The 14,445-nt window shown below is 37.2% G+C and overlaps 1 long non-coding RNA gene across 1 annotated transcript; it reads left to right on the top strand.

Moving 5' to 3' along the window:
• The first annotated feature begins 12,504 nt into the window (after positions 1 to 12,504).
• LOC138128787 (uncharacterized) lies at positions 12,505 to 13,917 on the top strand. The gene is made up of 3 exons (XR_011158905.1): positions 12,505 to 12,847; positions 12,913 to 13,043; positions 13,100 to 13,917. It is a non-coding gene; the product is annotated as an uncharacterized lncRNA (long non-coding RNA).
• The last annotated feature ends 528 nt before the right edge of the window (positions 13,918 to 14,445 follow it).

Here is a 14,445-nt window from a genome sequence, read left to right as displayed (position 1 = left end):
ATGGGCGTTTAAATGATTTTCCGAAGTGAAAATTATCTAGAAGGGGGGGGTACGTGGTTTTTTTCGGAAATTTTTTTGTCGCCGATTCGAACCAAATTGCTGTCAGTTATTGTATAGGGTCAGTTGAATTCAGGTATAGTAAAAGTTCCGGCCATTGAACCCATTTTTTGCTGTAGGAGCCAAAAATATGGATTTTTTGGTTTTTTGCGATTTTCTCTAAAATGAAAAAATCCAGGTAATTTTTTTTCGACTCAGAAGAAGCGCCTTGACAAGGACAATCCAACGGTGCAAAATTCATTGCCATATGTTGCTTAATAAGGGAGCTATGGGCGTTTAAATGATTTTCCGAAGTGAAAATTATATAGAAGGGGGGGGTACGTGGTTTTTTTCGGAAATTTTTTTGTCGCCGATTCGAACCAAATTGCTGTCAGTTATTGTATAGGGTCAGTTGAATTCAGGTATAGTAAAGTTCCGGCCATTGAACCCATTTTTTGCTGTGGGAGCCAAAAATATGGATTTTTTGGTTTTTTGCGATTTTCTCTAAAATGAAAAAATCCAGGTAAATTTTTTTCGGCTCAGAAGAAGCGCCTTGACAAGGGCAATCCAACGGTGCAAAATTCATTGCCATATGTTGCTTAATAAGGGAGCTATGGGCGTTTAAATGATTTTCCGAAGTGAAAATTATATAGAAGGGGGGGTACGTGGTTTTTTTCGGAAATTTTTATGTCGCCGATTCGAACCAAATTGCTGTCAGTTATTGTATAGGGTCAGTTGAATTCAGGTATAGTAAAAGTTCCGGCCATTGAACCCATTTTTTGCTGTTGGAGCCAAAAATATGGATTTTTTGGTTTTTTTCGATTTTCTCTAAAATGAAAAAATCCAGGTAAATTTTTTTCGACTCAAAAGAAGCGCCTTGACAAGGGCAATCCAACGGTGCAAAATTCATTGCCATATGTTGCTTAATAAGGGAGCTATGGGCGTTTAAATGATTTTCCGAAGTGAAAATTATATAGAAGGGGGGGGTACGTGGTTTTTTTCGGAAATTTTTTTGTCGCCGATTCGAACCAAATTGCTGTCAGTTATTGTATAGGGTCAGTTGAATTCAGGTATAGTAAAAGTTCCGGCCATTGAACCCATTTTTTGCTGTTGGAGCCAAAAATATGGATTTTTTGTTTTTTTTCGATTTTCTCTAAAATGAAAAAATGCAGGTAAATTTTTTTCGACTCAGAAGAAGCGCCTTGACAAGGACAATCCAACGGTGCAAAATTCATTGCCATATGTTGCTTAATAAGGGAGCTATGGGCGTTTAAATGATTTTCCGAAGTGAAAATTATATAGAAGGGGGGGGTACGTGGTTTTTTTCGGAAATTTTTTTGTCGCCGATTCGAACCAAATTGCTGTCAGTTATTGTATAGGGTCAGTTGAATTCAGGTATAGTAAAGTTCCGGCCATTGAACCCATTTTTTGCTGTGGGAGCCAAAAATATGGATTTTTTGGTTTTTTGCGATTTTCTCTAAAATGAAAAAATCCAGGTAAATTTTTTTCGGCTCAGAAGAAGCGCCTTGACAAGGGCAATCCAACGGTGCAAAATTCATTGCCATATGTTGCTTAATAAGGGAGCTATGGGCGTTTAAATGATTTTCCGAAGTGAAAATTATATAGAAGGGGGGGTACGTGGTTTTTTTCGGAAATTTTTATGTCGCCGATTCGAACCAAATTGCTGTCAGTTATTGTATAGGGTCAGTTGAATTCAGGTATAGTAAAAGTTCCGGCCATTGAACCCATTTTTTGCTGTTGGAGCCAAAAATATGGATTTTTTGGTTTTTTGCGATTTTCTCTAAAATGAAAAAATCCAGGTAAATTTTTTTCGGCTCAAAAGAAGCGCCTTGACAAGGGCAATCCAACGGTGCAAAATTCATTGCCATATGTTGCTTAATAAGGGAGCTATGGGCGTTTAAATGATTTTCGGAAGTGAAAATTATATAGAAGGGGGGGGGTACGTGGTTTTTTTCGGAAATTTTTTTGTCGCCGATTCGAACCAAATTGCTGTCAGTTATTGTATAGGGTCAGTTGAATTCAGGTATAGTAAAAGTTCCGGCCATTGAACCCATGTTTTGCTGTGGGAGCCAAAAATATGGATTTTTTGGTTTTTTGCGATTTTCTCTAAAATGAAAAAATACAGGTAAATTTTTTTCGACTCAGAAGAAGCGCCTTGACAAGGGCAATCCAACGGTGCAAAATTCATTGCCATATGTTGCTTAATAAGGGAGTTATGGGCGTTTAAATGATTTTCCGAAGTGAAAATTATATAGAAGGGGGGGGGTACGTAAAAATCCAGGTAAATTTTTTTCGACTCAGAAGAAGCGCCTTGACAAGGGCAATCCAACGGTGCAAAATTCATTGCCATATGTTGCTTAATAAGGGAGCTATGGGCGTTTAAATGATTTTCCGAAGTGAAAATTATATAGAAGGGGGGGGTACGTGGTTTTTTTCGGAAATTTTTTTGTCGCCGATTCGAACCAAATTGCTGTCAGTTATTGTATAGGGTCAGTTGAATTCAGGTATAGTAAAGTTCCGGCCATTGAACCCATTTTTTGCTGTAGGAGCCAAAAATATGATTTTTTGGTTTTTTGCGATTTTCTCTAAAATGAAAAAATCCAGGTAATTTTTTTTCGACTCAGAAGAAGCGCCTTGACAAGGACAATCCAACGGTGCAAAATTCATTGCCATATGTTGCTTAATAAGGGAGCTATGGGCGTTTAAATGATTTTCCGAAGTGAAAATTATCTAGAAGGGGGGGGTACGTGGTTTTTTTCGGAAATTTTTTTGTCGCCGATTCGAACCAAATTGCTGTCAGTTATTGTAAAGGGTCAGTTGAATTCAGGTATAGTAAAAGTTCCGGCCATTGAACCCATTTTTTGCTGTAGGAGCCAAAAATATGGATTTTTTGGTTTTTTGCGATTTTCTCTAAAATGAAAAAATCCAGGTAATTTTTTTTCGACTCAGAAGAAGCGCCTTGACAAGGACAATCCAACGGTGCAAAATTCATTGCCATATGTTGCTTAATAAGGGAGCTATGGGCGTTTAAATGATTTTCCGAAGTGAAAATTATATAGAAGGGGGGGGTACGTGGTTTTTTTCGGAAATTTTTTTGTCGCCGATTCGAATCAAATTGCTGTCAGTTATTGTATAGGGTCAGTTGAATTCAGGTATAGTAAAAGTTCCGGCCATTGAACCCATTTTTTGCTGTGGGAGCCAAAAATATGGATTTTTTTAGTTTTTTGCGATTTTCTCTAAAATGAAAAAATCCAGGTAATTTTTTTTCGACTCAGAAGAAGCGCCTTGACAAGGACAATCCAACGGTGCAAAATTCATTGCCATATGTTGCTTAATAAGGGAGCTATGGGCGTTTAAATGATTTTCCGAAGTGAAAATTATATAGAAGGGGGGGGTACGTGGTTTTTTTCGGAAATTTTTTTGTCGCCGATTCGAATCAAATTCCTGTCAGTTATTGTATAGGGTCAGTTGAATTCAGGTATAGTAAAAGTTCCGGCCATTGAACCCATTTTTTGCTGTGGGAGCCAAAAATATAGATTTTTTTAGTTTTTTGCGATTTTCTCTAAAATGAAAAAATCCAGGTAATTTTTTTTCGACTCAGAAGAAGCGCCTTGACAAGGGCAATCCAACGGTGCAAAATTCATTGCCATATGTTGCTTAATAAGGGAGCTATGGGCGTTTAAATGATTTTCCGAAGTGAAAATTATATAGAAGGGTTTTTTTCGGAAATTTTTTTGTCGCCGATTCGAACCAAATTGCTGTCAGTTATTGTATAGGGTCAGTTGAATTCAGGTATAGTAAAAGTTCCGGCCATTGAACCCATTTTTTGCTGTAGGAGCCAAAAATATGGATTTTTTGGTTTTTTGCGATTTTCTCTAAAATGAAAAAATCCAGGTAAATTTTTTTCGACTCAAATGAAGCGCCTTGACAAGGGCAATCCAACGGTGCAAAATTCATTGCCATATGTTGCTTAATAAGGGAGCTATGGGCGTTTAAATGATTTTCCGAAGTGAAAATTATATAGAAGGGGGGGGTACGTGGTTTTTTTCGGAAATTTTTTTGTCGCCGATTCGAATCAAATTGCTGTCAGTTATTGTATAGGGTCAGTTGAATGTAGGTATAGTAAAAGTTCCGGCCATTGAACCCATTTTTCGCTGTGGGAGCCAAAAATATGGATTTTTTGGTTTTTTGCGATTTTCTCTAAAATGAAAAAATCCAGGTAAATTTTTTTCGACTCAGAAGAAGCGCCTTGACAAGGGCAATCCAACGGTGCAAAATTCATTGCCATATGTTGCTTAATAAGGGAGCTATGGGCGTTTAAATGATTTTCCGAAGTGAAAATTATATATAAGGGGGGGGTACGTGGTTTTTTTCGGAAATTTTTTTGTCGCCGATTCGAACCAAATTGCTGTCAGTTATTGTATAGGGTCAGTTGAATTCAGGTATAGTAAAAGTTCCGGCCATTGAACCCATTTTTTGCTGTTGGAGCCAAAAATATGGATTTTTTGTTTTTTTTCGATTTTCTCTAAAATGAAAAAATGCAGGTAAATTTTTTTCGACTCAGAAGAAGCGCCTTGACAAGGACAATCCAACGGTGCAAAATTCATTGCCATATGTTGCTTAATAAGGGAGCTATGGGCGTTTAAATGATTTTCGGAAGTGAAAATTATATAGAAGGGGGGGGTACGTGGTTTTTTTCGGAAATTTTTTTGTCGCCGATTCGAACCAAATTGCTGTCAGTTATTGTATAGGGTCAGTTGAATTCAGGTATAGTAAAGTTCCGGCCATTGAACCCATTTTTTGCTGTGGGAGCCAAAAATATGGATTTTTTGGTTTTTTGCGATTTTCTCTAAAATGAAAAAATCCAGGTAAATTTTTTTCGGCTCAGAAGAAGCGCCTTGACAAGGGCAATCCAACGGTGCAAAATTCATTGCCATATGTTGCTTAATAAGGGAGCTATGGGCGTTTAAATGATTTTCCGAAGTGAAAATTATATAGAAGGGGGGGTACGTGGTTTTTTTCGGAAATTTTTATGTCGCCGATTCGAACCAAATTGCTGTCAGTTATTGTATAGGGTCAGTTGAATTCAGGTATAGTAAAAGTTCCGGCCATTGAACCCATTTTTTGCTGTTGGAGCCAAAAATATGGATTTTTTGGTTTTTTTCGATTTTCTCTAAAATGAAAAAATCCAGGTAAATTTTTTTCGACTCAAAAGAAGCGCCTTGACAAGGGCAATCCAACGGTGCAAAATTCATTGCCATATGTTGCTTAATAAGGGAGCTATGGGCGTTTAAATGATTTTCGGAAGTGAAAATTATATAGAAGGGGGGGGTACGTGGTTTTTTTCGGAATTTTTTTTGTCGCCGATTCGAACCAAATTGCTGTCAGTTATTGTATAGGGTCAGTTGAATTCAGGTATAGTAAAAGTTCCGGCCATTGAACCCATTTTTTGCTGTGGGAGCCAAAAATATGGATTTTTTGGTTTTTTGCGATTTTCTCTAAAATGAAAAAATCCAGGTAAATTTTTTTCGACTCAAAAGAAGCGCCTTGACAAGGGCAATCCAACGGTGCAAAATTCATTGCCATATGTTGCTTAATAAGGGAGCTATGGGCGTTTAAATGATTTTCCGAAGTGAAAATTATATAGAAGGGGGGGGGTACGTGGTTTTTTTCGGAAATTTTTTTGTCGCCGATTCGAACCAAATTGCTGTCAGTTATTGTATAGGGTCAGTTGAATTCAGGTATAGTAAAAGTTCCGGCCATTGAACCCATTTTTTGCTGTGGGAGCCAAAAATATGGATTTTTTGGTTTTTTGCGATTTTCTCTAAAATGAAAAAATCCAGGTAAATTTTTTTCGACTCAAAAGAAGCGCCTTGACAAGGGCAATCCAACGGTGCAAAATTCATTGCCATATGTTGCTTAATAAGGGAGCTATGGGCGTTTAAATGATTTTCCGAAGTGAAAATTATATAGAAGGGGGGGGGTACGTGGTTTTTTTCGGAAATTTTTTTGTCGCCGATTCGAACCAAATTGCTGTCAGTTATTGTATAGGGTCAGTTGAATTCAGGTATAGTAAAAGTTCCGGCCATTGAACCCATTTTTTGCTGTGGGAGCCAAAAATATGGATTTTTTGGTTTTTTGCGATTTTCTCTAAAATGAAAAAATCCAGGTAAATTTTTTTCGACTCAGAAGAAGCGCCTTGATAAGGGCAATCCAACGGTGCAAAATTCATTGCCATATGTTGCTTAATAAGGGAGTTATGGGCGTTTAAATGATTTTCCGAAGTGAAAATTATATAGAAGGGGGGGGTACGTAAAAATCCAGGTAAATTTTTTTCGACTCAGAAGAAGCGCCTTGACAAGGGCAATCCAACGGTGCAAAATTCATTGCCATATGTTGCTTAATAAGGGAGCTATGGGCGTTTAAATGATTTTCCGAAGTGAAAATTATATAGAAGGGGGGGGTACGTGGTTTTTTTCGGAAATTTTTTTGTCGCCGATTCGAACCAAATTGCTGTCAGTTATTGTATAGGGTCAGTTGAATTCAGGTATAGTAAAAGTTCCGGCCATTGAACCCATGTTTTGCTGTGGGAGCCAAAAATATGGATTTTTTGGTTTTTTGCGATTTTCTCTAAAATGAAAAAATACAGGTAAATTTTTTTCGACTCAGAAGAAGCGCCTTGACAAGGGCAATCCAACGGTGCAAAATTCATTGCCATATGTTGCTTAATAAGGGAGCTATGGACGTTTAAATGATTTTCCGAAGTGAAAATTATATAGAAGGGGGGGGTACGTGGTTTTTTTCGGAAATTTTTTTGTCGCCGATTCGAACCAAATTGCTGTCAGTTATTGTATAGGGTCAGTTGAATTCAGGTATAGTAAAAGTTCCGGCCATTGAACCCATGTTTTGCTGTGGGAGCCAAAAATATGGATTTTTTGGTTTTTTGCGATTTTCTCTAAAATGAAAAAATCCAGGTAAATTTTTTTCGACTCAAAAGAAGCGCCTTGACAAGGGCAATCCAACGGTGCAAAATTCATTGCCATATGTTGCTTAATAAGGGAGCTATGGGCGTTTAAATGATTTTCCGAAGTGAAAATTATATAGAAGGGGGGGGTACGTGGTTTTTTTCGGAAATTTTTTTGTCGCCGATTCGAACCAAATTGCTGTCAGTTATTGTATAGGGTCAGTTGAATTCAGGTATAGTAAAAGTTCCGGCCATTGAACCCATGTTTTGCTGTGGGAGCCAAAAATATGGATTTTTTGGTTTTTTGCGATTTTCTCTAAAATGAAAAAATACAGGTAAATTTTTTTCGACTCAGAAGAAGCGCCTTGACAAGGGCAATCCAACGGTGCAAAATTCATTGCCATATGTTGCTTAATAAGGGAGTTATGGGCGTTTAAATGATTTTCCGAAGTGAAAATTATATAGAAGGGGGGGGGTACGTAAAAATCCAGGTAAATTTTTTTCGACTCAGAAGAAGCGCATTGACAAGGGCAATCCAACGGTGCAAAATTCATTGCCATATGTTGCTTAATAAGGGAGCTATGGGCGTTTAAATGATTTTCCGAAGTGAAAATTATATAGAAGGGGGGGGTACGTAAAAATCCAGGTAAATTTTTTTCGACTCAGAAGAAGCGCCTTGACAAGGGCAATCCAACGGTGCAAAATTCATTGCCATATGTTGCTTAATAAGGGAGCCATGGGCGTTTAAATGATTTTCCGAAGTGAAAATTATATAGAAGGGGGGGGTACGTGGTTTTTTTCGGAAATTTTTTTGTCGCCGATTCGAACCAAATTTCTGTCAGTTATTGTATAGGGTCAGTTGAATTCAGGTATAGTAAAAGTTCCGGCCATTGAACCCATTTTTTGCTGTGGGAGCCAAAAATATGGATTTTCTGGTTTTTTGCGATTCTCTCTAAAATGAAAAAATCCAGGTAAATTTTTTTCGACTCAAAAGAAGCGCCTTGACAAGGGCAATCCAACGGTGCAAAATTCATTGCCATATGTTGCTTAATAAGGGAGCCATGGGCGTTTAAATGATTTTCCGAAGTGAAAATTATATAGAAGGGGGGGGTACGTGGTTTTTTCGGAAATTTTTTTGTCGCCGATTCGAACCAAATTGCTGTCAGTTATTGTATAGGGTCAGTTGAATTCAGGTATAGTAAAAGTTCCGGCCATTGAACCCATTTTTTGCTGTGGCAGCCAAAAATATGGATTTTTTGGTTTTTTGCGATTTTCTCTAAAATGAAAAAATCCAGGGAAATTTGTTTCGACTCAAAAGAAGCGCCTTGACAAGGGCAATCCAACGGTGCAAAATTCATTGCCATATGTTGCTTAATAAGGGAGCTATGGGCATTTAAATGATTTTCCGAAGTGAAAATTATATAGAAGGGGGGGGTACGTGGTTTTTTTCGGAAATTTTTTTGTCGCCGATTCGAACCAAATTGCTGTCAGTTATTGTATAGGGTCAGTTGAATTCAGGTATAGTAAAAGTTCCGGCCATTGAACCCATTTTTTGCTGTGGGAGCCAAAAATATGGATTTTTTGGTTTTTCGCGATTTTCTCTAAAATGAAAAAATCCAGGTAAATTTTTTTCGACTCAAAAGAAGCGCCTTGACAAGGGCAATCCAACGGTGCAAAATTCATTGCCATATGTTGCTTAATAAGGGAGCTATGGGCGTTTAAATGATTTTCCGAAGTGAAAATTATATAGAGGGGGGGGGTACGTGGTTTTTTTCGGAAATTTTTTTGTCGCCGATTCGAACCAAATTGCTGTCAGTTATTGTATAGGGTCAGTTGAATTCAGGTATAGTAAAAGTTCCGGCCATTGAACCCATGTTTTGCTGTGGGAGCCAAAAATATGGATTTTTTGGTTTTTTGCGATTTTCTCTAAAATGAAAAAATACAGGTAAATTTTTTTCGACTCAGAAGAAGCGCCTTGACAAGGGCAATCCAACGGTGCAAAATTCATTGCCATATGTTGCTTAATAAGGGAGTTATGGGCGTTTAAATGATTTTCCGAAGTGAAAATTATATAGAAGGGGGGGGGTACGTAAAAATCCAGGTAAATTTTTTTCGACTCAGAAGAAGCGCCTTGACAAGGGCAATCCAACGGTGCAAAATTCATTGCCATATGTTGCTTAATAAGGGAGCTATGGGCGTTTAAATGATTTTCCGAAGTGAAAATTATATAGAAGGGGGGGGTACGTGGTTTTTTTCGGAAATTTTTTTGTCGCCGATTCGAACCAAATTGCTGTCAGTTATTGTATAGGGTCAGTTGAATTCAGGTATAGTAAAAGTTCCGGCCATTGAACCCATGTTTTGCTGTGGGAGCCAAAAATATGGATTTTTTGGTTTTTTGCGATTTTCTCTAAAATGAAAAAATCCAGGTAAATTTTTTTCGACTCAAAAGAAGCGCCTTGACAAGGGCAATCCAACGGTGCAAAATTCATTGCCATATGTTGCTTAATAAGGGAGTTATGGGCGTTTAAATGATTTTCCGAAGTGAAAATTATATAGAAGGGGGGGGTACGTGGTTTTTTTCGGAAATTTTTTTGTCGCCGATTCGAACCAAATTTCTGTCAGTTATTGTATAGGGTCAGTTGAATTCAGGTATAGTAAAAGTTCCGGCCATTGAACCCATTTTTTGCTGTGGGAGCCAAAAATATGGATTTTTTGGTTTTTTGCGATTTTCTCTAAAATGAAAAAATCCAGGTAAATTTTTTTCGACTCAAAAGAAGCGCCTTGACAAGGGCAATCCAACGGTGCAAAATTCATTGCCATATGTTGCTTAATAAGGGAGCTATGGGCGTTTAAATGATTTTCCGAAGTGAAAATTATATAGAAGGGGGGGGTACGTGGTTTTTTTCGGAAATTTTTTTGTCGCCGATTCGAACCAAATTTCTGTCAGTTATTGTATAGGGTCAGTTGAATTCAGGTATAGTAAAAGTTCCGGCCATTGAACCCATTTTTTGCTGTGGGAGCCAAAAATATGGATTTTTTGGTTTTTTGCGATTTTCTCTAAAATGAAAAAATCCAGGTAAATTTTTTTCGACTCAGAAGAAGCGCCTTGACAAAGGCAATCCAACGGTGCAAAATTCATTGCCATATGTTGCTTAATAAGGGAGCTATGGGCGTTTAAATGATTTTCGGAAGTGAAAATTATATAGAAGGGGGGGGTACGTGGTTTTTTTCGGAAATTTTTTTGTCGCCGATTCGAACCAAATTGCTGTCAGTTATTGTATAGGGTCAGTTGAATTCAGGTATAGTAAAAGTTCCGGCCATTGAACCCATTTTTTGCTGTGGGAGCCAAAAATATGGATTTTTTGGTTTTTTGTGATTTTCTCTAAAATGAAAAAATCCAGGTAAATTTTTTTCGACTCAAAAGAAGCGCCTTGACAAGGGCAATCCAACGGTGCAAAATTCATTGCCATATGTTGCTTAATAAGGGAGCTATGGGCGTTTAAATGATTTTCCGAAGTGAAAATTATATAGAAGGGGGGGGGTACGTGGTTTTTTTCGGAAATTTTTTTGTCGCCGATTCGAACCAAATTGCTGGAAGTTATTGTATAGGGTCAGTTGAATTCAGGTATAGTAAAAGTTCCGGCCATTGAACCCATTTTTTGCTGTGGGAGCCAAAAATATGGATTTTTTGGTTTTTTGTGATTTTCTCTAAAATGAAAAAATCCAGGTAAATTTTTTTCGACTCAAAAGAAGCGCCTTGACAAGGGCAATCCAACGGTGCAAAATTCATTGCCATATGTTGCTTAATAAGGGAGCTATGGGCGTTTAAATGATTTTCCGAAGTGAAAATTATATAGAAGGGGGGGGTACGTGGTTTTTTTCGGAAATTTTTTTGTCGCCGATTCGAACCAAATTGCTGTCAGTTATTGTATAGGGTCAGTTGAATTCAGGTATAGTAAAAGTTCCGGCCATTGAACCCATTTTTTGCTGTGGGAGCCAAAAATATGGATTTTTTGGTTTTTTGCGATTTTCTCTAAAATGAAAAAATCCAGGTAAATTTTTTTCGACTCAGAAGAAGCGCCTTGACAAAGGCAATCCAACGGTGCAAAATTCATTGCCATATGTTGCTTAATAAGGGAGCTATGGGCGTTTAAATGATTTTCGGAAGTGAAAATTATATAGAAGGGGGGGGGTACGTGGTTTTTTTCGGAAATTTTTTTGTCGCCGATTCGAACCAAATTTCTGTCAGTTATTGTATAGGGTCAGTTGAATTCAGGTATAGTAAAAGTTCCGGCCATTGAACCCATTTTTTGCTGTGGGAGCCAAAAATATGGATTTTTTGGTTTTTTGCGATTTTCTCTAAAATGAAAAAATCCAGGTAAATTTTTTTCGACTCAAAAGAAGCGCCTTGACAAGGGCAATCCAACGGTGCAAAATTCATTGCCATATGTTGCTTAATAAGGGAGCTATGGGCGTTTAAATGATTTTCCGAAGTGAAAATTATATAGAAGGGGGGGTACGTGGTTTTTTTCGGAAATTTTTTTGTCGCCGATTCGAACCAAATTGCTGGAAGTTATTGTATAGGGTCAGTTGAATTCAGGTATAGTAAAAGTTCCGGCCATTGAACCCATTTTTTGCTGTGGGAGCCAAAAATATGGATTTTTTGGTTTTTTGCGATTTTCTCTAAAATGAAAAAATCCAGGTAAATTTTTTTCGACTCAAAAGAAGCGCCTTGACAAGGGCAATCCAACGGTGCAAAATTCATTGTCATATGTTGCTTAATAAGGGAGCTATGGGCGTTTGATTTTCCGAAGTGAAAATTATATAGAAGGGGGGGTACGTGGTTTTTTTCGGAAATTTTTTTGTCGCCGATTCGAACCAAATTGCTGTCAGTTATTGTATAGGGTCAGTTGAATTCAGGTATAGTAAAAGTTCCGGCCATTGAACCCATTTTTTGCTGTGGGAGCCAAAAATATGGATTTTTTGGTTTTTTGCGATTTTCTCTAAAATGAAAAAATCCAGGTAAATTTTTTTCGACTCAGAAGAAGCGCCTTGACAAGGGCAATCCAACGGTGCAAAATTCATTGCCATATGTTGCTTAATAAGGGAGCTATGGGCGTTTAAATGATTTTCCGAAGTGAAAATTATATAGAAGGGGGGGGTACGTGGTTTTTTTCGGAAATTTTTTTGTCGCCGATTCGAACCAAATTGCTGTCAGTTATTGTATAGGGTCAGTTGAATTCAGGTATAGTAAAAGTTCCGGCCATTGAACCCATTTTTTGCTGTAGGAGCCAAAAATATGGATTTTTTGGTTTTTTGCGATTTTCTCTAAAATGAAAAAATCCAGGTAAATTTTTTTCGACTCAGAAGAAGCGCCTTGACAAGGGCAATCCAACGGTGCAAAATTCATTGCCATATGTTGCTTAATAAGGGAGCTATGGGCGTTTAAATGATTTTCCGAAGTGAAAATTATATAGAAACAAACACATACCTATAGTCTATTTTTTCCTGGTAGGCGCGTGCGTGCGCATTTACAAAATCCTGCAACGAAATGCGACTTTCCTATTGGTTACTTTATTTTTCTACTTACACTAGAGAAATGTGCAATATTACAGTGTTCTGTACTGTCAATCAGGTCCAAGCTGCCATTTTTGTTTCATAGTGTCTTACTTTTCCGTTCGTGTTTTGTGTCTGTTTTGTTTCTGTTTCGTGTCTGTTTTCTGTTGTGTCCGTTTATTTATTAAAAAAACAGGTTTTAGTTCTTAGAGGTTAAGAAGTTTTTATATGTCAACAAGATGTCTCAATTTCGATCACCAAATAAACGGCGTAAGTTGGATTTATGCTAACAGCAAGTAACAGTTTTTTATTAATGCATAAATTCATATTTATAGCAAATTTCCCACAAGCCGAGAAGATCTAGAAGAGAAGAGAAGAAAGATCGTTTAAGTATTTCGTGGGATCTTCAAGGATTTTGCCGAGTTAACCAAGACGGCTCAAATGGAAAAAACTGCAGATTATACTGGTATTGATTTCAGATTTGTTTTTGTTTTATCACAGCTTAATTACTTTGTGTTGTAGGTTGTGGATTTAGAACCATTCAACGATACTTGGCGGAAGAAAAGGCACCGAAGAAACCTGATAGCAAATGTATGATTCAATTGGATGAACATCAAAAATATCTCCTTTTCTCTTGCAAGATACATGGTTATTATAAATGATTGTAGTCGAAGCAGGCCATGTCCATGTTATGAAATTTTTGCCGCTTTCATGTGAACTGTCAATTTTTGTCGATGTCACTGTAATTTTTTGTATGTGACAATTTAATTCATACACTAAAAATCCCATAAGCAGCGGTGTTTTTGTCACTATGACAGCGAAAAAAGTTTGCCCTAACTTTTCCAGCGACAAAACGGAACCTAACTTTTGAGAGCGTTTGATTCTAGTAGGTCTGCATCATCGTACTTTTCCGTATTCATTAAATTGTCTTACCGAATTACACTCAAGTTTTTGTTTTTTGGGTCGAAGTAAACTTTACATTTATAATTCGAGTTTTGTTGCCTGCAATTAAACTCAAAAAACTGCCAGAGGGAGTTTTTTTCGTTGAATTGCCAGGCAACAAAATTCTCATTGAAATGTCAAGTTTACTTCGGCAAAAAAAAGCTCGTGTAATTATAAGTGAAAAGTGCGCTGATGATTATTTTCTTCTATTTTTGTTTTTTAAATTAACGATTGAATCCAAAAGTATCGAGTTATTTTGTACCCAATTAAACTCCTGTATGTATAAAATATAAATAAAAAATGTTGTACATATAATATTTGTTATCAAATTTTCCACGAGTTTATTCATAAACTTTTTTGTTTACATTTTACAAATTATACAAAAATTAAATCATAAACATGAGTTTTATATGCAACCACAAATACTGATCCCCCTAGATAATATGCAACCAAAAATACTAATAATTCCTGCATCCTGCTAAAAATTTTAGCTATGTGATTCTACCTTTCGGAGATGCGCACGCACGCGCCTACCAGGAAAAAATAGACTTTAGTTCATAGTTCAAAAACAGAAAGGCTGGACAACAACTACGTCTAGGTAGTATAGTTCGGAAAGCACCAAAAATCACACAGTTAGAGCACAGAAAAACACACAGTACTTCTGCACTCCTCTGCAGACAAGGGAAAAGTGTCCCTCAAAAATAACATGGCCGTTCATCCCCTGTCGGCTTCCATCCCGCCTCAACTGGTCGTGGTCGCTGGTTGGTTGACTTTAAAATTAGATTGGCAACACCGTTGACATCTTGATTTGGTTTGTCAAAGTGGTGCTTTAAAAATCAACACAGAATATGAAACTGCAAGTTAATAGTTGTATCAAACACCTGACCTGGATACAACTGTTAACTCCCCATTTCATATTTTGTATT

This window comes from Tenebrio molitor, chromosome 4 (assembly GCF_963966145.1).
Source record: "Tenebrio molitor chromosome 4, icTenMoli1.1, whole genome shotgun sequence".
In the NCBI taxonomy this organism is placed as follows: Eukaryota; Metazoa; Arthropoda; class Insecta; order Coleoptera; family Tenebrionidae; genus Tenebrio; species Tenebrio molitor.
Note: the sequence above shows the minus strand (reverse complement) of the source record. Positions and strands in the feature narration are given on the sequence as shown.